The sequence below is a fragment of the Medicago sativa genome, chromosome 6 (assembly GCF_051527215.1).
Source record: "Medicago sativa cultivar Bolivia chromosome 6, Bolivia_mono, whole genome shotgun sequence".
NCBI lineage: Eukaryota > Viridiplantae > Streptophyta > Magnoliopsida > Fabales > Fabaceae > Medicago > Medicago sativa.
This window is the reverse complement of record NC_140754.1, coordinates 57341041-57365530: the sequence shown is the minus strand read 5'-3', so window position 1 is coordinate 57365530 and position 24490 is coordinate 57341041. Positions and strand designations below refer to the sequence as shown.

The window sequence follows — 24490 nt, the reverse complement described above, 5'->3', positions numbered from 1 at the left end:
CACCGTTTATTTTGCAAATCAGAGTCCATATCTGTAATCAGCGTTACAAATAAGTTAGGTTAGGGTTTCGTTCCAAGAAACTTTGGAAAGATTGAAACAAAGTTGAAATCGTAACTTCAAGTGTAGATCTGCACTAATCTAGTAAGGTTTAGGAAAAACGAGTTAGGTTTTCAAACTCAGGAAGAAAAGACGAACACACCAGTACAAAAAGCTTTCAAAAACGGTTAAGATTGGGATTCCGACGCGGTGGTTCCGTAACTGAAAACCTAACCGTCGCCGGAATCTTCATCGGTGTTCTTCGTCTTTTCCAGAAAACACAAGGAGGAAGATGAAGTTCTAAGAGAGAAGTGAGAGCTTCTCTCACTAGAACGAGAGAAGAGAGAGAAGTGAAGGTGTGAAATGGTGTGAACCGGTCCCCCTTAGCTTTTATAAACCACTGAACCGGACCAGTCTAACATCGGTCCATTCCTGCGCATTCCCCATCGTTGGATCTAGGGTTGATCCGTTTGGATCAATCCAACGGTCCCTGAAACTCCCTGTGTTTTCTAGACCTTTCTCCTTTGGGCCTGGACTTTTTTTTCATTTTCCTTCGTTTTTATTGCTATGTATACCTGTTGTCCTGCTAATTGAACCCCTGCCATGCCTAAAATGTTTTAGAAAATTCTCTAAAATTTATAGAAACTTCTTGATATTTTTGTGATGTCCTTGTGCTGATTTTGCACTGAAAAACTTTATAAAAAATATTGACACATTTTCTTGTTTAAATTCTTGAGATTTTATGTCAAAAACTTGTGAAATTTGGCTTAATTTTGATTCCAATTCTTGACCTATATTTGTGATTCATAGTATGTGATTTTGCGGGGAATTTACTACAGTTTGAATGTGTTTTTTAATGGACATGTGCATGTGATTTTTGGTGGCTTGCTTTCCAAGTTATGTTTGTAAATAAATAATGTGGAATTTGCCTAACTTTGGTCTTAGATGTTTGGTAGGGTGCATTCCTTTAACCCTCTTTGTGAAAATTGAATTGAAACTCTTTGGGAACTCTTTGAAATATGGGGATTATAGGTTATATTCAAACCTTGCATTGGTGATGAATTTTTAGGTCCATTTCACATCATTTTTTGCTTGTCTTTATGTAAATTCTTTACTTTTGTTATAGTAGCTTTTACTTGCTCTATATCTTATGCTACTAACATTTTCATCTCATGTTTCATAAGCACATTTCATCCTTCCACTTTAAGTTTCACTTCTTGCACTTCAATTCTCATACCAAGACTTAGAATGTATGACCTAGGAATTTTGTAATTTCTTTTATGCAATTTAAAATCTTGCAAGACCATAGCATGTAAACTAGGGCATATGTAAAGGACAATGGACTCTAATGATGTACACCGACACAAGCACCGACACATGCACACATATCACATGGTTACTTTAGATGTATGCTTAGGGAATGTATGTTTAGATGTATGCTTAGGAATCGCGATACTTAGAAAAATTATATTTTCCAAAAAATATGAACAACATCACTCAAATCATTTTCTAAATAAACTTTGGGATCAAAATCCCATTGATTTGCCCTTTATTTTCTTAAACAAAAATCTTAATGAATTTTAATCATACTCAGACCTTTTCTTTTCAAAATAACTAATTCCACCGCACATTTTTCCAAATCTTATGCCCTTGAGGCCTCCCTCTCTTATTCTTCAAAATTCCATTTTCAAACTTAAAATCAATCAACAAAAACAAAAACATTTTTGGAAGAGAACTACATGGAGTTTGATCCCTTAAAAGGGTATGTAGGCAAGAAGTCAAAACTTCTCCAAGTCCAATAAAACAAAATTCAAACATCTTCTTCTCCCTCCAATTCTTCACTTAGTAAACTCTTAGGTGTAAATATCATTTTTTCAAATAGCATTTAAAAATAAATCGCGCGCGTAGAAAGTAAAGACGGTTCCTATAGGATACTATAGTCGTTATGGGTGCCTAACACCTTCCCGTAGCGAAAACAACTCCCGGACCTCGATTCTCAAGGGTTTTGATTATTTTTTCCCTTCCCAAGAAAAAATGAGATATCAAAGGTCAAAAAGGTTCAAATCTAATCAATGTTTGGCACCCGAAAACCAAGATAAAACAGCTGGCGACTTCACTGGGAAGATTCGAGAGTTACGCCTAGTCTTTATTTCCAGGCTTGCGCTTTTGTTTTTACTTGCTTCTTTTTGCTCTCTTATGTGAATAAATGTTTAAATTCTTGCTAACGTGTGGGGGTGAGAATATCAAAAGTCCTACACCCGGGTTGAGTGAACTTAGGATTTAGGGGGGATATAATCGACAATTCATTCCGAGGGTTGCCTCGTGTATTGGATTACGCGATCAATCCCACATAGCTGAGGCATTTTGGGGGTGATGTTGTCAGCGTGTGTTGTCGCGTTTAGGCACTTTACTTCTAATTTTTCTATGACGCTATGAACCGTAGATAACCAAACCCATCCATGGCCATTTTCCAGGATGTAGTGCGGAGACTAAACCGAGTGTTGTCTCAAATTTTAGTCGTCACGCGATGCTACACTCAAGTTAGACCTTCTTACGGATAATCATGGAGTGAGTGTTTGTCTCGTGACACCATGACATACGTTAGAGAGGTTGCAACTTGGGAACCTTTTTAGAACCCGGTTACTATTATCCAAAGCCCTAGATTCACCGGACACCGTGTCCGCCCGTGACTCCTTGACTTTGAATTTCAACCCACCATGTTTTCTCCGTACTTGAACATAATCATGCATACATGCATAAACTCTTTTTCCATGCATTTATCGAAGGTCTTAGACGAATTGAATTTGTAAACATTGTAGGAATGGGGAAGACTAAGTCCTACAAGTTGAAGGAAGTGGATTTGGCTAGTTTGAGAGATTTGGCACTCAAGATCAAGGATCCAACCGGTTTCCGACATCGTTACGGGGCCTTACTTACTCTTCTCCAGACTAATGTGGATGAGAAGCTTGTGCACACTCTAGTACAATTCTATGATCGGGAGTATCGGTGCTTCACTTTTCCCGACTTTCAGTTGGTGCCTACTCTAGAAGCTTATTCTTGCTTGATGGGTCTATCTATTACTAAGGGGGTACCTTTCGCGGGACTTGAGAATCCTCCTACTCCTTTGGTTATTGCCCGTGATCTTCATCTCAAGACCACCGATGTCTCCAAGAATCTTGTCACTAAGGCTCACATCCGAGGATTCACTTTGGAATACTTACTTGAGAAAGCCTGTTGGATATTTGTATGTTGGCTTCACTTTTGCCTAAAACAAATATTCACTTCAGATGCGGAACACAATGTTCCAACATCAAGAGTTGTTCTGTACGTTCTGGGCCTGACCTATGTTTACGCACGCGCTTGCTTGATTGAAGGAATCCACACCAGCATGTGTTGGTATGAACCGTGTGCAATTATGAAGAGATCAGAACATATGTGATTTCTTAAGGAATTGATGAAATGACTTAGGAAAGTATTTTTATGTGACTTTTAATAAAGCCTATTTTATAGGAGTTTCTATATCCGTCCATTGCTTAATGAAGAAGTCACTGATCCGATCTGAAGCATGATTGAAGGAATGACACGCCTTGCTTCAGTATATAAAAGGCTGCAAGACCTGAAGATATTCATTCAAGACATTGTGCAACAAATAGAGTTTTTGTTTAGGTTTTGAGTCATACATATTGTGAGCCTTTCGTGTATCCACTAGTGCAGAATTGACATAAGAATTATTTGTATTATACCTATTTTATTAAAAAAAGGTGTGAAATATAAATAAGGTGGCCGTTTTGTAAATATATTGCAAATTTTATTTTAGTGAGTAAGGTTCAAAACCTGATTTTAAGAATAAATGGGGTGAAATATGAAATAAAAACAAGGTGGCAAAGTTGTAAATATTATTTTATATATGATTTTTAGAAAAAAGGTGTGAAATATTAGTATATTAATTGTTAGGTTAATGTTTTTATTTCTTTGCCAGGATTCGAACCCTTGACCTCCAACTATCCATTCTTTAGATTAAACTAATTTAGCTACTTATGCTCCTATTATCTTTTTTCCAATAAACAACTTTCCGTTTCCTTTTTTTTATCAAAAAGAACTTTTTTTTTTGAGTACAAAGTCATTCTATGTTTTTAAAAAAGAAACAAAATATGTACCCAAAAAAAAAACAAAATATTGTACCAAAAAAATAATATATATTCTTTTCTCTATGTTTTTAAAAAAGAAACAAAATATTGTACCAAAAAAAACAAAATATTCTTTTCTCCATATATACTTTTCTGATTTTTCAATATCTATCACTGCTCTTGTAACCAAAAAAAAATAAAAAATATATCGATCACTACTCCCTTCAGAAATCGATTCTCTCTTTCCTCTTCGAACCTTCCGTGGAACTCTGCCATTCCTCAATTTAATTCTACAGTCGAGCTGTGCAATTCCTCAATCAAATTCCGCAATCAAACTCTCCTGCCCCAGAGGGATTCAGTTCTGAAAAGTCCAGCACCAATACAAATCAACCTCACCCAAACCTTCCTATTTATAAACCCTCCCTCTCATTGTTCCATTAATGGTTGGAAAAGGATCCGCTTTCAACTCGAACCGCCTCTCTTCTAAGTCTATGGGATTTTCTCCAAGGTCTATTTCTTTCCCTTCTGATTATTACTATGGGAAAAATATTGTTTGTTCTTTTTGTTTAAATGTTTATCTTTTAGGGTTTTTTCCCCTCTTTTTATGTCAGAGAGGGTACTGGAATTGATAAAAAAAATTGATAAAAAAAATTAGAGTATGAATAATCTATTAGCTACTTCAGAACATATTTTTTTCATTTTCTTTTTTTGAAGGATTTGAGTGAATGCAAAGTTTAGTAATTTGGATTTGAGATATATCAAGAAGGATTTGAGCAAATTGTCTATGTTATATATGATGATGTTTGTTGACTAAGATTTTGTCGTATAGAGATAGAAATATGTCTGTCTATTTTACACTGATTGTTTCATGGTAACAATTTAGGTTGACCCTTATCAACAGTACACTTCTGTTCAATGTGAATGTGCACTTCAAGGAATTGAAATATAAGAAAGAAAAATATAGTACCTTGAGATTTTTAATTATGACCATCTGCATAATGAAGTTAGAATTATTATGTATTTTTACCCTTTTAGTTTTATTTAATTATATTGATATGCCATTTTTAACTTTAAGTTAAATATAAACTATAATTTTAAGAAAAAGAACTTTAAAGAGAATTGGAATGAAAAGGATCAGCCATGGAAGGAAATTGTGTTATGCATATTATATCTCATCTCTTGAATAATATTGTGTCCATGAAATTACCTCAACTACAAATATTTGAATTGCGAATTCGTTTCGTTTCAGGTTTCTCAAATTACATCAATATTTTACTTTTGTTTCTTCTATTGATCTTTTCCTTCATTCCTTATGTGAGACAAACTTTTAGCAGTTAGAAAACCATTTAGAATATCTCATTAGTATTCCCATCACATGCTCAATGGTAACACATCAAATGAAAAAGAATGTGGCATGAAAAGCATCATTTACCAATGTAACAAAGTATAGCAATCAATGGATATAATGCAAAAGACAGGGGCGAGCGCGTTTCTACACATGCCCGTCCTATCCGCATGGCAACACAGTTTCCCAAGACAAGCGGTCCCTGACATTCAAGGTGTCCTCACATGTCTTCTCAGATCGACCCTTCCTCTAGTGGAGAACTTGCAAGGAAATTCCGACAGGACCAACGGTCTCTGTCTAGAAAAGCCAAGGAAGCTTCGAAACATATGGGCGAGCACAAATTCTCTTCCTATTCACCGAATAACGAAGTTAATCCCCTTCTGCTCCATCTACGATCAGTAAATCTTCTCCGCCCTTAAGTCATCACTCTTCATCAAGAGCAAAGACTTGGGGGCTACTGTTCTGGACCGGCAAAAAGGACTTTAGGCCCATTGACTTAGGCCCAATACAATCTCAAGCCCAAACTCCACGTTTGGCAAACTTACTTGCGACATACCCTCTCTCCGCGAGGGGGGTGCACGGAGCATGCAAGACCGGTTCAAACGTGTTATACCCTAATTTTGGACCTAAAAATACTTGCTCAGAATATTTTTTCATCTTTGATATATGTCTATTACTCTTGAAAGATTGCCAACTTGCTATTGTTTTACATTGATATTTTACTCTGCCTTATCTCCCAGTTTAGCTTCAAAAATCTTTTCAACTGTGTATTTGTGTATGTTTTCTTGCATTTAAAACCATCCAAATGTTTTTCTTGCATATCAAGTCACTTTGAAGTTGTCTCTGCTCAATTGCATGTTTCTCTGCACTTTATTTCAATATTATTTGCAAGATTCATGACAAAGGGGTATTTTAGTCATTTCATGTGTCCAGCTTCATTTTAAATCCCTGAAAATTGTCTTTGAGTCATTTCAAGTTGTTTGTATAACTCCTTGATTTAATTCATGTCAAAATCCCTTCCAAAAAATTGCATCTGAGACATTTTGAGTCAGTTTAGTCCTCAAGGGCATTTTAGTCATTTCCAGTGTTAAAACTCTGTTTAATCTCTGAAAAATTGTCTCTGAGTCTTTTTAATTTGTTGTATGATCCTTTGTTTCAATTCCATGTTAAAACCATTTTAAAATTGCATCTGAGTCATTTTGAGTCGTTTTAGTCCCTAGGGGCATTTTGGTCATTTCACATGAAATTTTGACAGAGAGGTTACTTTAAAGTACCTCATTTTGTAGTTGGTTCATTTTAGTCCTTTTTGTGTTTTTCTTATTGTTTCACTTTACGTTTTGTCCATTTTACCAATTTTATTTCATTTTTTATTATTGTTTTCGTTTTGGTCCTTTTACTTTCAGAAATTGCACTTTAGTCCTTCTTTCCATGTTATTTTTCTTTTAATGTCTTTTTCAATTCACATTTTAGTCCTTAGTCTTAAAAATTTGCAGTCTAGTCCTTTATTGTTCTAAGATTTGTTTTGTAGTCCTTTTAACAAAATTACAGATTAGTCCCTCAAGTCTCAAAAATTGCAGAAAAGTCCTCAAGTCAATTTTAAGCCAAGGCCGAGTTTGTTAAGGTCCAATCCAGGTGTCAACGTCCTATTGGAGCATCAGAACACATGGCAGCCTATATAAGGCCACCTAATCATTGCAACAGGACCATCATCAATCACAATACGCCAACTCAACAAACACATTCATCATTTTCTCTTTCTTCTCCCAAAGGATCAAAACTGTAACTGTTTCTCAAGAACACCAAGAACCTTCATCCCCAAATCAAAACCCTAGAATTCCAGAACTACAAATTCAATGCAATTTCAACAAAATTGAAGCGATTCTCAGAGATTTATTATCAAATCTTCATCATCGAATCGTTTTCTTCGCAATTCAAGTGTGAATTCATCACTTACAGTGACGAATTCGCCACGATCACGAAGAAAGGTTTTGAGAGAAAAGAAGAAGGAATTGAAGCAAAGTTTTGAACCGGTGAAGAAGAAGAAGAGTTTCACCGATTTATTTTCGGTTCAACACTTACCAGAAGGATCAGAAGCTTTCTGGAGGATCTTTGTTCGAATCTCCATTTCAATCCAAGTAATCACAAAAACTTCCTCGTTTTTCATCGCAAAAAGCTCAACGAAAGTTCGTAAGCACAAATAAACGGTGGATTGAAGTAGGTTAACAAGCTTTTGGACTTGTTCTCTCATAAAACTTAAAAAAGATTGAAACAACGTTGAAACCGAAACTTCAAAAATGTAGATCTACAACATTTCACCGTTTATTTTGCAAATCAGAGTCCATATCTGTAATCAGCGTTACAAATAAGTTAGGTTAGGGTTTCGTTCCAAGAAACTTTGGAAAGATTGAAACAAAGTTGAAATCGTAACTTCAAGTGTAGATCTGCACTAATCTAGTAAGGTTTAGGAAAAACGAGTTAGGTTTTCAAACTCAGGAAGAAAAGACGAACACACCAGTACAAAAAGCTTTCAAAAACGGTTAAGATTGGGATTCCGACGCGGTGGTTCCGTAACCGAAAACCTAACCGTCGCCGGAATCTTCATCGGTGTTCTTCGTCTTTTCCAGAAAACACAAGGAGGAAGATGAAGTTCTAAGAGAGAAGTGAGAGCTTCTCTCACTAGAACGAGAGAAGAGAGAGAAGTGAAGGTGTGAAATGGTGTGAACCGGTCCCCCTTAGCTTTTATAAACCACTGAACCGGACCAGTCTAACATCGGTCCATTCCTGCGCATTCCCCATCGTTGGATCTAGGGTTGATCCGTTTGGATCAATCCAACGGTCCCTGAAACTCCCTGTGTTTTCTAGACCTTTCTCCTTTGGGCCTGGACTTTTTTTTCATTTTCCTTCGTTTTTATTGCTATGTATACCTGTTGTCCTGCTAATTGAACCCCTGCCATGCCTAAAATGTTTTAGAAAATTCTCTAAAATTTATAGAAACTTCTTGATATTTTTGTGATGTCCTTGTGCTGATTTTGCACTGAAAAACTTTATAAAAAATATTGACACATTTTCTTGTTTAAATTCTTGAGATTTTATGTCAAAAACTTGTGAAATTTGGCTTAATTTTGATTCCAATTCTTGACCTATATTTGTGATTCATAGTATGTGATTTTGCGGGGAATTTACTACAGTTTGAATGTGTTTTTTAATGGACATGTGCATGTGATTTTTGGTGGCTTGCTTTCCAAGTTATGTTTGTAAATAAATAATGTGGAATTTGCCTAACTTTGGTCTTAGATGTTTGGTAGGGTGCATTCCTTTAACCCTCTTTGTGAAAATTGAATTGAAACTCTTTGGGAACTCTTTGAAATATGGGGATTATAGGTTATATTCAAACCTTGCATTGGTGATGAATTTTTAGGTCCATTTCACATCATTTTTTGCTTGTCTTTATGTAAATTCTTTACTTTTGTTATAGTAGCTTTTACTTGCTCTATATCTTATGCTACTAACATTTTCATCTCATGTTTCATAAGCACATTTCATCCTTCCACTTTAAGTTTCACTTCTTGCACTTCAATTCTCATACCAAGACTTAGAATGTATGACCTAGGAATTTTGTAATTTCTTTTATGCAATTTAAAATCTTGCAAGACCATAGCATGTAAACTAGGGCATATGTAAAGGACAATGGACTCTAATGATGTACACCGACACAAGCACCGACACATGCACACATATCACATGGTTACTTTAGATGTATGCTTAGGGAATGTATGTTTAGATGTATGCTTAGGAATCGCGATACTTAGAAAAATTATATTTTCCAAAAAATATGAACAACATCACTCAAATCATTTTCTAAATAAACTTTGGGATCAAAATCCCATTGATTTGCCCTTTATTTTCTTAAACAAAAATCTTAATGAATTTTAATCATACTCAGACCTTTTCTTTGCAAAATAACTAATTCCACCGCACATTTTTCCAAATCTTATGCCCTTGAGGCCTCCCTCTCTTATTCTTCAAAATTCCATTTTCAAACTTAAAATCAATCAACAAAAACAAAAACATTTTTGGAAGAGAACTACATGGAGTTTGATCCCTTAAAAGGGTATGTAGGCAAGAAGTCAAAACTTCTCCAAGTCCAATAAAACAAAATTCAAACATCTTCTTCTCCCTCCAATTCTTCACTTAGTAAACTCTTAGGTGTAAATATCATTTTTTCAAATAGCATTTAAAAATAAAGCGCGCGCGTAGAAAGTAAAGACGGTTCCTATAGGATACTATAGTCGTTATGGGTGCCTAACACCTTCCCGTAGCGAAAACAACTCCCGGACCTCGATTCTCAAGGGTTTTGATTATTTTTTCCCTTCCCAAGAAAAAATGAGATATCAAAGGTCAAAAAGGTTCAAATGTAATCAATGTTTGACACCCGAAAACCAAGATAAAACAGCTGGCGACTTCACTGGGAAGATTCGAGAGTTACGCCTAGTCTTTATTTCCACGCTTGCGCTTTTGTTTTTACTTGCTTCTTTTTGCTCTCTTATGTGAATAAATGTTTAAATTCTTGCTAACGTGTGGGGGTGAGAATATCAAAAGTCCTACACCCGGGCTGAGTGAACTTAGGATTTAGGGGGGATATAATCGACAATTCATTCCGAGGGTTGCCTCGTGTATTGGATTACGCGATCAATCCCACATAGCTGAGGCATTTTGGGGGTGATGTTGTCGGCGTGTGTTGTCGCGTTTAGGCACTTTACTTCTAATTTTTCTATGACGCTATGAACCGTAGATAACCAAACCCATCCATGGCCATTTTCCAGGATGTAGTGCGGAGACTAAACCGAGTGTTGTCTCAAATTTTAGTCGTCACGCGATGCTACACTCAAGTTAGACCTTCTTACGGATAATCATGGAGTGAGTGTTTGTCTCGTGACACCATGACATACGTCAGAGAGGTTGCAACTTGGGAACCTTTTTAGAACCCGGTTACTATTATCCAAAGCCCTAGATTCACCGGACACCGTGTCCGCCCGTGACTCCTTGACTTTGAATTTCAACCCACCATGTTTTCTCCGTACTTGAACATAATCATGCATACATGCATAAACTCTTTTTCCATGCATTTATCGAAGGGCTTAGACGAATTGAATTTGTAAACATTGTAGGAATGGGGAAGACTAAGTCCTACAAGTTGAAGGAAGTGGATTTGGCTAGTTTGAGAGATTTGGCACTCAAGATCAAGGATCCAACCGGTTTCCGACATCGTTACGGGGCCTTACTTACTCTTCTCCAGACTAATGTGGATGAGAAGCTTGTGCACACTCTAGTACAATTCTATGATCGGGAGTATCGGTGCTTCACTTTTCCCGACTTTCAGTTGGTGCCTACTCTAGAAGCTTATTCTTGCTTGATGGGTCTATCTATTACTAAGGGGGTACCTTTCGCGGGACTTGAGAATCCTCCTACTCCTTTGGTTATTGCCCGTGATCTTCATCTCAAGACCACCGATGTCTCCAAGAATCTTGTCACTAAGGCTCACATCCGAGGATTCACTTTGGAATACTTACTTGAGAAAGCCTGTTGGATATTTGTATGTTGGCTTCACTTTTGCCTAAAACAAATATTCACTTCAGATGCGGAACACAATGTTCCAACATCAAGAGTTGTTCTGTACGTTCTGGGCCTGACCTATGTTTACGCACGCGCTTGCTTGATTGAAGGAATCCACACCAGCATGTGTTGGTATGAACCGTGTGCAATTATGAAGAGATCAGAACATATGTGATTTCTTAAGGAATTGATGAAATGACTTAGGAAAGTATTTTTATGTGACTTTTAATAAAGCCTATTTTATAGGAGTTTCTATATCCGTCCATTGCTTAATGAAGAAGTCACTGATCCGATCTGAAGCATGATTGAAGGAATGACACGCCTTGCTTCAGTATATAAAAGGCTGCAAGACCTGAAGATATTCATTCAAGACATTGTGCAACAAATAGAGTTTTTGTTTAGGTTTTGAGTCATACATATTGTGAGCCTTTCGTGTATCCACTAGTGCAGAATTGACATAAGAATTATTTGTATTATACCTATTTTATTAAAAAAAGGTGTGAAATATAAATAAGGTGGCCGTTTTGTAAATATATTGCAAATTTTATTTTAGTGAGTAAGGTTCAAAACCTGATTTTAAGAATAAATGGGGTGAAATATGAAATAAAAACAAGGTGGCAAAGTTGTAAATATTATTTTATATATGATTTTTAGAAAAAAGGTGTGAAATATTAGTATATTAATTGTTAGGTTAATGTTTTTATTTCTTTGCCAGGATTCGAACCCTTGACCTCCAACTATCCATTCTTTAGATTAAACTAATTTAGCTACTTATGCTCCTATTATCTTTTTTCCAATAAACAACTTTCCGTTTCCTTTTTTTTATCAAAAAGAACTTTTTTTTTTGAGTACAAAGTCATTCTATGTTTTTAAAAAAGAAACAAAATATGTACCCAAAAAAAAAACAAAATATTGTACCAAAAAAATAATATATATTCTTTTCTCTATGTTTTTAAAAAAGAAACAAAATATTGTACCAAAAAAAACAAAATATTCTTTTCTCCATATATACTTTTCTGATTTTTCAATATCTATCACTGCTCTTGTAACCAAAAAAAAATAAAAAATATATCGATCACTACTCCCTTCAGAAATCGATTCTCTCTTTCCTCTTCGAACCTTCCGTGGAACTCTGCCATTCCTCAATTTAATTCTACAGTCGAGCTGTGCAATTCCTCAATCAAATTCCGCAATCAAACTCTCCTGCCCCAGAGGGATTCAGTTCTGAAAAGTCCAGCACCAATACAAATCAACCTCACCCAAACCTTCCTATTTATAAACCCTCCCTCTCATTGTTCCATTAATGGTTGGAAAAGGATCCGCTTTCAACTCGAACCGCCTCTCTTCTAAGTCTATGGGATTTTCTCCAAGGTCTATTTCTTTCCCTTCTGATTATTACTATGGGAAAAATATTGTTTGTTCTTTTTGTTTAAATGTTTATCTTTTAGGGTTTTTTCCCCTCTTTTTATGTCAGAGAGGGTACTGGAATTGATAAAAAAAATTGATAAAAAAAATTAGAGTATGAATAATCTATTAGCTACTTCAGAACATATTTTTTTCATTTTCTTTTTTTGAAGGATTTGAGTGAATGCAAAGTTTAGTAATTTGGATTTGAGATATATCAAGAAGGATTTGAGCAAATTGTCTATGTTATATATGATGATGTTTGTTGACTAAGATTTTGTTGTATAGAGATAGAAATATGTCTGTCTATTTTACACTGATTGTTTCATGGTAACAATTTAGGTTGACCCTTATCAACAGTACACTTCTGTTCAATGTGAATGTGCACTTCAAGGAATTGAAATATAAGAAAGAAAAATATAGTACCTTGAGATTTTTAATTATGACCATCTGCATAATGAAGTTAGAATTATTATGTATTTTTACCCTTTTAGTTTTATTTAATTATATTGATATGCCATTTTTAACTTTAAGTTAAATATAAACTATAATTTTAAGAAAAAGAACTTTAAAGAGAATTGGAATGAAAAGGATCAGCCATGGAAGGAAATTGTGTTATGCATATTATATCTCATCTCTTGAATAATATTGTGTCCATGAAATTACCTCAACTACAAATATTTGAATTGCGAATTCGTTTCGTTTCAGGTTTCTCAAATTACATCAATATTTTACTTTTGTTTCTTCTATTGATCTTTTCCTTCATTCCTTATGTGAGACAAACTTTTAGCAGTTAGAAAACCATTTAGAATATCTCATTAGTATTCCCATCACATGCTCAATGGTAACACATCAAATGAAAAAGAATGTGGCATGAAAAGCATCATTTACCAATGTAACAAAGTATAGCAATCAATGGATATAATGCAAAAGACAGGGGCGAGCGCGTTTCTACACATGCCCGTCCTATCCGCATGGCAACACAGTTTCCCAAGACAAGCGGTCCCTGACATTCAAGGTGTCCTCACATGTCTTCTCAGATCGACCCTTCCTCTAGTGGAGAACTTGCAAGGAAATTCCGACAGGACCAACGGTCTCTGTCTAGAAAAGCCAAGGAAGCTTCGAAACATATGGGCGAGCACAAATTCTCTTCCTATTCACCGAATAACGAAGTTAATCCCCTTCTGCTCCATCTACGATCAGTAAATCTTCTCCGCCCTTAAGTCATCACTCTTCATCAAGAGCAAAGACTTGGGGGCTACTGTTCTGGACCGGAAAAAAGGACTTTAGGCCCATTGACTTAGGCCCAATACAATCTCAAGCCCAAACTCCACGTTTGGCAAACTTACTTGCGACATACCCTCTCTCCGCGAGGGGGGTGCACGGAGCATGCAAGACCGGTTCAAACGTGTTATACCCTAATTTTGGACCTAAAAATACTTGCTCAGAATATTTTTTCATCTTTGATATATGTCTATTACTCTTGAAAGATTGCCAACTTGCTATTGTTTTACATTGATATTTTACTCTGCCTTATCTCCCAGTTTAGCTTCAAAAATCTTTTCAACTGTGTATTTGTGTATGTTTTCTTGCATTTAAAACCATCCAAATGTTTTTCTTGCATATCAAGTCACTTTGAAGTTGTCTCTGCTCAATTGCATGTTTCTCTGCACTTTATTTCAATATTATTTGCAAGATTCATGACAAAGGGGTATTTTAGTCATTTCATGTGTCCAGCTTCATTTTAAATCCCTGAAAATTGTCTTTGAGTCATTTCAAGTTGTTTGTATAACTCCTTGATTTAATTCATGTCAAAATCCCTTCCAAAAAATTGCATCTGAGACATTTTGAGTCAGTTTAGTCCTCAAGGGCATTTTAGTCATTTCCAGTGTTAAAACTCTGTTTAATCTCTGAAAAATTGTCTCTGAGTCTTTTTAATTTGTTGTATGATCCTTTGTTTCAATTCCATGTTAAAACCATTTTAAAATTGCATCTGAGTCATTTTGAGTCGTTTTAGTCCCTAGGGGCATTTTGGTCATTTCACATGAAATTTTGACAGAGAGGTTACTTTAAAGTACCTCATTTTGTAGTTGGTTCATTTTAGTCCTTTTTGTGTTTTTCTTATTGTTTCACTTTACGTTTTGTCCATTTTACCAATTTTATTTCATTTTTTATTATTGTTTTCGTTTTGGTCCTTTTACTTTCAGAAATTGCACTTTAGTCCTTCTTTCCATGTTATTTTTCTTTTAATGTCTTTTTCAATTCACATTTTAGTCCTTAGTCTTAAAAATTTGCAGTCCAGTCCTTTATTGTTCTAAGATTTGTTTTGTAGTCCTTTTAACAAAATTACAGATTAGTCCCTCAAGTCTCAAAAATTGCAGAAAAGTCCTCAAGTCAATTTTAAGCCAAGGCCGAGTTTGTTAAGGTCCAATCCAGGTGTCAACGTCCTATTGGAGCATCAGAACACATGGCAGCCTATATAAGGCCACCTAATCATTGCAACAGGACCATCATCAATCACAATACGCCAACTCAACAAACACATTCATCATTTTCTCTTTCTTCTCCCAAAGGATCAAAACTGTAACTGTTTCTCAAGAACACCAAGAACCTTCATCCCCAAATCAAAACCCTAGAATTCCAGAACTACAAATTCAATGCAATTTCAACAAAATTGAAGCGATTCTCAGAGATTTATTATCAAATCTTCATCATCGAATCGTTTTCTTCGCAATTCAAGTGTGAATTCATCACTTACAGTGACGAATTCGCCACGATCACGAAGAAAGGTTTTGAGAGAAAAGAAGAAGGAATTGAAGCAAAGTTTTGAACCGGTGAAGAAGAAGAAGAGTTTCACCGATTTATTTTCGGTTCAACACTTACCAGAAGGATCAGAAGCTTTCTGGAGGATCTTTGTTCGAATCTCCATTTCAATCCAAGTAATCACAAAAACTTCCTCGTTTTTCATCGCAAAAAGCTCAACGAAAGTTCGTAAGCACAAATAAACGGTGGATTGAAGTAGGTTAACAAGCTTTTGGACTTGTTCTCTCATAAAACTTAAAAAAGATTGAAACAGCGTTGAAACCGAAACTTCAAAAATGTAGATCTACAACATTTCACCGTTTATTTTGCAAATCAGAGTCCATATCTGTAATCAGCGTTACAAATAAGTTAGGTTAGGGTTTCGTTCCAAGAAACTTTGGAAAGATTGAAACAAAGTTGAAATCGTAACTTCAAGTGTAGATCTGCACTAATCTAGTAAGGTTTAGGAAAAACGAGTTAGGTTTTCAAACTCAGGAAGAAAAGACGAACACACCAGTACAAAAAGCTTTCAAAAACGGTTAAGATTGGGATTCCGACGCGGTGGTTCCGTAACCGAAAACCTAACCGTCGCCGGAATCTTCATCGGTGTTCTTCGTCTTTTCCAGAAAACACAAGGAGGAAGATGAAGTTCTAAGAGAGAAGTGAGAGCTTCTCTCACTAGAACGAGAGAAGAGAGAGAAGTGAAGGTGTGAAATGGTGTGAACCGGTCCCCCTTAGCTTTTATAAACCACTGAACCGGACCAGTCTAACATCGGTCCATTCCTGCGCATTCCCCATCGTTGGATCTAGGGTTGATCCGTTTGGATCAATCCAACGGTCCCTGAAACTCCCTGTGTTTTCTAGACCTTTCTCCTTTGGGCCTGGACTTTTTTTTCATTTTCCTTCGTTTTTATTGCTATGTATACCTGTTGTCCTGCTAATTGAACCCCTGCCATGCCTAAAATGTTTTAGAAAATTCTCTAAAATTTATAGAAACTTCTTGATATTTTTGTGATGTCCTTGTGCTGATTTTGCACTGAAAAACTTTATAAAAAATATTGACACATTTTCTTGTTTAAATTCTTGAGATTTTATGTCAAAAACTTGTGAAATTTGGCTTAATTTTGATTCCAATTCTTGACCTATATTTGTGATTCATAGTATGTGATTTTGCGGGGAATTTACTACAGTTTGAATGTGTTTTTTAATGGACATGTGCATGTGATTTTTGGTGGCTTGCTTTCCAAGTTATGTTTGTAAATAAATAATGTGGAATTTGCCTAACTTTGGTCTTAGATGTTTGGTAGGGTGCATTCCTTTAACCCTCTTTGTGAAAATTGAATTGAAACTCTTTGGGAACTCTTTGAAATATGGGGATTATAGGTTATATTCAAACCTTGCATTGGTGATGAATTTTTAGGTCCATTTCACATCATTTTTTGCTTGTCTTTATGTAAATTCTTTACTTTTGTTATAGTAGCTTTTACTTGCTCTATATCTTATGCTACTAACATTTTCATCTCATGTTTCATAAGCACATTTCATCCTTCCACTTTAAGTTTCACTTCTTGCACTTCAATTCTCATACCAAGACTTAGAATGTATGACCTAGGAATTTTGTAATTTCTTTTATGCAATTTAAAATCTTGCAAGACCATAGCATGTAAACTAGGGCATATGTAAAGGACAATGGACTCTAATGATGTACACCGACACAAGCACCGACACATGCACACATATCACATGGTTACTTTAGATGTATGCTTAGGGAATGTATGTTTAGATGTATGCTTAGGAATCGCGATACTTAGAAAAATTATATTTTCCAAAAAATATGAACAACATCACTCAAATCATTTTCTAAATAAACTTTGGGATCAAAATCCCATTGATTTGCCCTTTATTTTCTTAAACAAAAATCTTAATGAATTTTAATCATACTCAGACCTTTTCTTTGCAAAATAACTAATTCCACCGCACATTTTTCCAAATCTTATGCCCTTGAGGCCTCCCTCTCTTATTCTTCAAAATTCCATTTTCAAACTTAAAATCAATCAACAAAAACAAAAACATTTTTGGAAGAGAACTACATGGAGTTTGATCCCTTAAAAGGGTATGTAGGCAAGAAGTCAAAACTTCTCCAAGTCCAATAAAACAAAATTCAAACATCTTCTTCTCCCTCCAATTCTTCACTTAGTAAACTCTTAGGTGTAAATATCATTTTTTCAAATAGCATTTAAAAATAAAGCGCGCGCGTAGAAAGTAAAGACGGTTCCTATAGGATACTATAGTCGTTATGGGTGCTTAACACCTTCCCGTAGCGAAAACAACTCCCGGACCTCGATTCTCAAGGGTTTTGATTATTTTTTCCCTTCCCAAGAAAAAATGAGATATCAAAGGTCAAAAAGGTTCAAATGTAATCAATGTTTGACACCCGAAAACCAAGATAAAACAGCTGGCGACTTCACTGGGAAGATTCGAGAGTTACGCCTAGTCTTTATTTCCACGCTTGCGCTTTTGTTTTTACTTGCTTCTTTTTGCTCTCTTATGTGAATAAATGTTTAAATTCTTGCTAACGTGTGGGGGTGAGAATATCAAAAGTCCTACACCCGGGCTGAGTGAACTTAGGATTTAGGGGGGATATAATCGACAATTAATTCCGAGGGTTGCCTCGTGTATTGGATTACGCGATCAATCCCACATAGCTGAGGCATTTTGGGGGTGATGTTGTCGGCGTGTGTTATCGCGTTTAGGCACTTTACTTCTAATTTTTCTATGACGCTATGAACCGTAGATAACCAAACCCATCCATGGCCATTTTCCAGGATGTAGTGCGGAGACTAAACCGAGTGTTGTCTCAAATTTTAGTCGTCACGCGATGCTACACTCAAGTTAGACCTTTTAACGGATAATCATGGAGTGAGTGTTTGTCTCGTGACACCATGACATACGTCAGAGAGGTTGCAACTTGGGAACCTTTTTAGAACCCGGTTACTATTATCCAAAGCCCTAGATTCACCGGACACCGTGTCCGCCCGTGACTCCTTGACTTTGAATTTCAACCCACCATGTTTTCTCCGTACTTGAACATAATCATGCATACATGCATAAACTCTTTTTCCATGCATTTATCGAAGGGCTTAGACGAATTGAATTTGTAAACATTGTAGGAATGGGGAAGACTAAGTCCTACAAGTTGAAGGAAGTGGATTTGGCTAGTTTGAGAGATTTGGCACTCAAGATCAAGGATCCAACCGGTTTCCGACATCGTTACGGGGCCTTACTTACTCTTCTCCAGACTAATGTGGATGAGAAGCTTGTGCACACTCTAGTACAATTCTATGATCGGGAGTATCGGTGCTTCACTTTTCCCGACTTTCAGTTGGTGCCTACTCTAGAAGCTTATTCTTGCTTGATGGGTCTATCTATTACTAAGGGGGTACCTTTCGCGGGACTTGAGAATCCTCCTACTCCTTTGGTTATTGCCCGTGATCTTCATCTCAAGACCACCGATGTCTCCAAGAATCTTGTCACTAAGGCTCACATCCGAGGATTCACTTTGGAATACTTACTTGAGAAAGCCTGTTGGATATTTGTATGTTGGCTTCACTTTTGCCTAACACAATGTTCCAACATCAAGAGTTGTTCTGTACGTTCTGGGCCTGACCTATGTTTACGCACGCGCTTGCTTGATTGAAGGAATCCACACCAGCATGTGTTGGTATGAACCGTGTGCAATTATGAAGAGATCAGAACATATGTGATTTCTTAAGGAATTGATGAAATGACTTAGGAAAGTATTTTTATGTGACTTTTAATAAAGCCTATTTTATAGGAGTTTCTATATCCGTCCATTGCTTAATGAAGAAGTCACTGATCCGACCTGAAGCATGATTGAAGGAATGACACGCCTTGCTTCAGTATATAAAAGGCTGCAAGACCTGAAGATATTCATTCAAGACATTGTGCAACAAATAGAGTTTTTGTTTAGGTTTTGAGTCATACATATTGTGAGCCTTTCGTGTATCCACTAGTGCAGAATTGACATAAGAATTATTTGTATTATACCTATTTTATTAAAAAAAGGTGTGAAATATAAATAAGGTGGCCGTTTTGTAAATATATTGCAAATTTTATTTTAGTGAGTAAGGTTCAAAACCTGATTTTAAGAATAAATGGGGTGAAATATGAAATAAAAACAAGGTGGCAAAGTTGTAAATATTATTTTATATATGATTTTTAGAAAAAAGGTGTGAAATATTAGTATATTAATTGTTAGGTTAATGTTTTTATTTCTTTGCCAGGATTCGAACCCTTGACCTCCAACTATCCATTCTTTAGATTAAACTAATTTAGCTACTTATGCTCCTATTATCTTTTTTCCAATAAACAACTTTCCGTTTCCTTTTTTTTATCAAAAAGAACTTTTTTTTTTGAGTACAAAGTCATTCTATGTTTTTAAAAAAGAAACAAAATATGTACCCAAAAAAAAAAACAAAATATTGTACCAAAAAAATAATATATATTCTTTTCTCTATGTTTTTAAAAAAGAAACAAAATATTGTACCAAAAAAAACAAAATATTCTTTTCTCCATATATACTTTTCTGATTTTTCTATATCTATCACTGCTCTTGTAACCAAAAAAAAATAAAAAATATATCGATCACTACTCCCTTCAGAAATCGATTCTCTCTTTCCTCTTCGAACCTTCCGTGGAACTCTGCCATTCCTCAATTTAATTCTACAGTCGAGCTGTGCAATTCCTCAATCAAATTCCGCAATCAAACTCTCCTGCCCCAGAGGGATTCAGTTCTGAAAAGTCCAGCACCAATACAAATCAACCTCACCCAAACCTTCCTATTTATAAACCCTCCCTCTCATTGTTCCATTAATGGTTGGAAAAGGATCCGCTTTCAACTCGAACCGCCTCTCTTCTAAGTCTATGGGATTTTCTCCAAGGTCTATTTCTTTCCCTTCTGATTATTACTATGGGAAAAATATTGTTTGTTCTTTTTGTTTAAATGTTTATCTTTTAGGGTTTTTTCCCCTCTTTTTATGTCAGAGAGGGTACTGGAATTGATAAAAAAAAATTGATAAAAAAAATTAGAGTATGAATAATCTATTAGCTACTTCAGAACATATTTTTTTTCATTTTCTTTTTTTGAAGGATTTGAGTGAATGCAAAGTTTAGTAATTTGGATTTGAGATATATCAAGAAGGATTTGAGCAAATTGTCTATGTTATATATGATGATGTTTGTTGACTAAGATTTTGTTGTATAGAGATAGAAATATGTCTGTCTATTTTACACTGATTGTTTCATGGTAACAATTTAGGTTGACCCTTATCAACAGTACACTTCTGTTCAATGTGAATGTGCACTTCAAGGAATTGAAATATAAGAAAGAAAAATATAGTACCTTGAGATTTTTAATTATGACCATCTGCATAATGAAGTTAGAATTATTATGTATTTTTACCCTTTTAGTTTTATTTAATTATATTGATATGCCATTTTTAACTTTAAGTTAAATATAAACTATAATTTTAAGAAAAAGAACTTTAAAGAGAATTGGAATGAAAAGGATCAGCCATGGAAGGAAATTGTGTTATGCATATTATATCTCATCTCTTGAATAATATTGTGTCCATGAAATTACCTCAACTACAAATATTTGAATTGCGAATTCGTTTCGTTTCAGGTTTCTCAAATTACATCAATATTTTACTTCTGTTTCTTCTATTGATCTTTTCCTTCATTCCTTATGTGAGACAAACTTTTAGCAGTTAGAAAACCATTTAGAATATCTCATTAGTATTCCCATTACATGCTCAATGGTAACACATCAAATGAAAAAGAATGTGGCATGAAAAGCATCATTTACCAATGTAACAAAGTATAGCAATCAATGGATATAATGAAAAAGAATGTGGCATGAAAAGCATCATTTACCAATGTAACAAAGTATAGCAATCAATGGATATTTAGGAAGTACTAGTTTTTATATTTATGTTTTCCTCATGGTAAATGTGGATGGTAAAGGGCTGTGTAGTAATTATTTTTCCAGAGTTTGATTAATTTTGATTTATGATTCCATATTCTAAATCTGGTTAAATAGTAATGCATGTGGATTGTCATGTAAATATGATCTCTTTTATAATTTGCTTACCCTATTACATAGGAATAACTATGTGTCTAGGAAATTATACTGTGCTAATTTTTTTTGGCTTTCTTCCATGCATGATGACGAGGGACATGTAAGTTCTATTAGTTTTCTTATGCTTATCTAATCCATGTATTTCAGCTACTCATTTACTACATATGCTTCAGTATAAATTGCCTTTAGTGGTAGGTTTAAAGGCAGCTATAACATCATAGGAGAGTGCTTATTTATTTATTTATGATGTTTTAAACAATCTATGTTAATATTTACTCTCGATGCATTGTTCCAGAAGGAAATGGATCTTTTTAAGGATGCCTATAATCCTTTCTTGTTGTTCCAGAAGGAAGTGTGGCAGAACATGAAGAAAGATCTTACTATCAGTTTATTACTTCCCCTGCAGCTGGCAATAGCACCTATATTTGTTTGGTGTAACCAACAGTCGTACAAACAAATGATCCTACCATAAAAAAAAGGTGGAGTGATTCTTTGATGCATGATAACCAGAAAAGTATAGACCTTAAACAATTCTATATATTTGTAACTTAAGTAATTTCATTTGTATATTTAGGAATAATTACAAAAAAAAAAATTCATGATACTCATTATGAATAATCACTACAAAATTTTTTGTTATGTCTGTTTGTTGTCTTGTAGTGAGTATGACATGTTTTGCAGCCTTATTCAATGGTAGTAGGTATGAATAAGGCCGATTTCTTGACAATTATGAGTGTTTTTCGCAATTTCAGGAAGAAACTTAAGATATGGATCTGAAGCGCATATAAAAGAATTTCTATACCGCTTGGTATTCAAACACTGTCTAAAAATACGTGTTTATATGCATTATCAAAGTTGCATAATATTGAAAGATTATGCCTACAAGTGTTTACGCTTATTATTCCATGTGCATACCTGTTACAACTTTGGTCAAGAAAGGTTGATGTTTTCGTTCAAGCAGAGGTTTAATCTTATTATGTTTAATATTATGTGTTCATTATGATTTTTTGACTTGGTTTAGTACTGCATTAGATGGTTTAATATTATATTCATTCTAACTATTTTTTAACACATTGCTTTTGCAGCAAGTTATTTCACTGTTCACTTATGCATCAACTATCTGGCACGAGATTTTGTATGTAATCAACTGCTTTCACTAGATAATGGTATATCTTTATACTAAGTTATTAGTTTCTTTATTATCCAAATAAATATATACGTTTGTTTGCTATTATGTACATGATAGGAGAATTTATGGTGTTGTAGTATGCTTGAGGAATGACCCAAGACTATGTCGTGTGAATTCCTTTTACTATCCTATTTGCCTTTGTATTCCATACAGAAGGGATGGTGACTTTATTTCTCACAAAATATCTGATTGTTAAGGGTTGTGTTTTCTTGTGTTTTTGCGTGTTCCTTCATGCTTACTAAATTGAAATTTGTTATCAGGCTTTAGATGGGAATCATATGTGGACTCTAGTGATTACAAGAAGATAGGTGTCAAGATTAAGGTACTAGATAACTAGCTTTCTTTGTCTTCTTGTAGATTGCCTCCTTTTTATATTTTTGCTTGACCCAAATAATTTTGATACCTGTACTATATAGAAGTTAATAGCAAAAATTTGAAGTAGATGGAGCCTACATTTTCCTTAGAGGAAGTATAAAAAATTTACTTTCTTAGGTTTTGGAGTTAAAAACAAGTATCCTTCTATTACATGAATAATATGAAAGGTTTGGATAATCAGTGATCATAAATGAGTCTGATTTATTTGAACTCTATATTCTAGGATACAATTGTAAAATGTGAGTTTTGTGCCTATACATGCGTGATTTAAAATATATTTTGGTTCTGCTATTGTTGTAGTCTAACACATTTTATTCTTATTTGTTATCTAATCATAGAAAGATTATATTATGTGCAGGTAGCTTGGAATGAGGAACAAGAGGATCATCTAGTTCTAGGAATGTTTCATGTTTTTTTTTTCATTTAGTATAAAATTTTCTTTTACTTTTTATGAAATTTGAGGTAACAAGCAAAAAGTTTTTGCCTATTGTGTCATTGGTTGTGTATGTGACGAGTTGTGCAGTGTGGATTTAGTGTCGTAGGTGCCGTTCTGCTATAGGTTGGTAGTCCAGGAGGGTGTTATGAAGTCAATTTTGATTTATGTTTGTGCTCTGTTTTGTTGTATTTTATTGTAAAATTGTCTTGAACAATTTCTACCATTAATTTGATATTTTACTATTATTTTTTCGGCCATACATATATTAATCTTCTTTTTTTAACCAAAAAATGTGCATTCGGTTGTTGAAACTGCCATAATGCACTTTTTTTTTTTTATAAAAAATATCAACATTTCACACCTGTTTTTTGATAAAAAATGGGTTTTATATGATTGTTTTCACACCCGTTTACGTGTAAAAGAGGTGTGATACACACACATATCACACCTATTTTTTCTAAAAAAAGGGTATGAAAGGTTCTTTTCATACCAGCTAAAAAACAGGTGTCGTATCTCAAACTTACAGCACCCGTTGATATAACCCCGGTAAAAAACAGGTCTTAAATCTCTAAAAAACAGGTTTTGTAATAAGTGCAAGGAGCTAGGTAGATTGTGGACTGCATCTAAGCTTTTAAGCAAGGTTGCAAGTTGTTGTTTTTTGAGGGTAACCTCATTTGAATTGAGTCTGTAATTTGGGAATCACAGGGGATTGTGATCTGTTGTAAGGGAGTGAGATGGGATCTCAAATCTGGGAGTTCCTAGGTTGAAGTATAGTTGGGGTAGGTCCTAGGTCATAAGTGCAAACGTGGTTTGCTGAGAGCTTTTGAATACGGACTGCACTAGTGGATTTCCTTCCTGGCTTGGTAGCCCCCAGATGTAGGTGACGTTGCACCGAACTGGGTCAACAATTCTCTGTGCCTCTTTTCTTTCCTGTCTATTATTTGCTTTATTATATTTATGTATGTTAGCTTAATGTTCTAAACATCATATACAACATCTGTTT

General features: G+C 35.0%; 1 long non-coding RNA gene across 1 annotated transcript; it reads left to right on the top strand.

The window, feature by feature from the left end:
- The first annotated feature begins 22613 nt into the window (after positions 1-22613).
- Positions 22614-23746, top strand: LOC146915859 (uncharacterized). The gene is made up of 2 exons (XR_015013601.1): positions 22614-22998; positions 23410-23746. It is a non-coding gene; the product is annotated as an uncharacterized LOC146915859 (long non-coding RNA).
- The last annotated feature ends 744 nt before the right edge of the window (positions 23747-24490 follow it).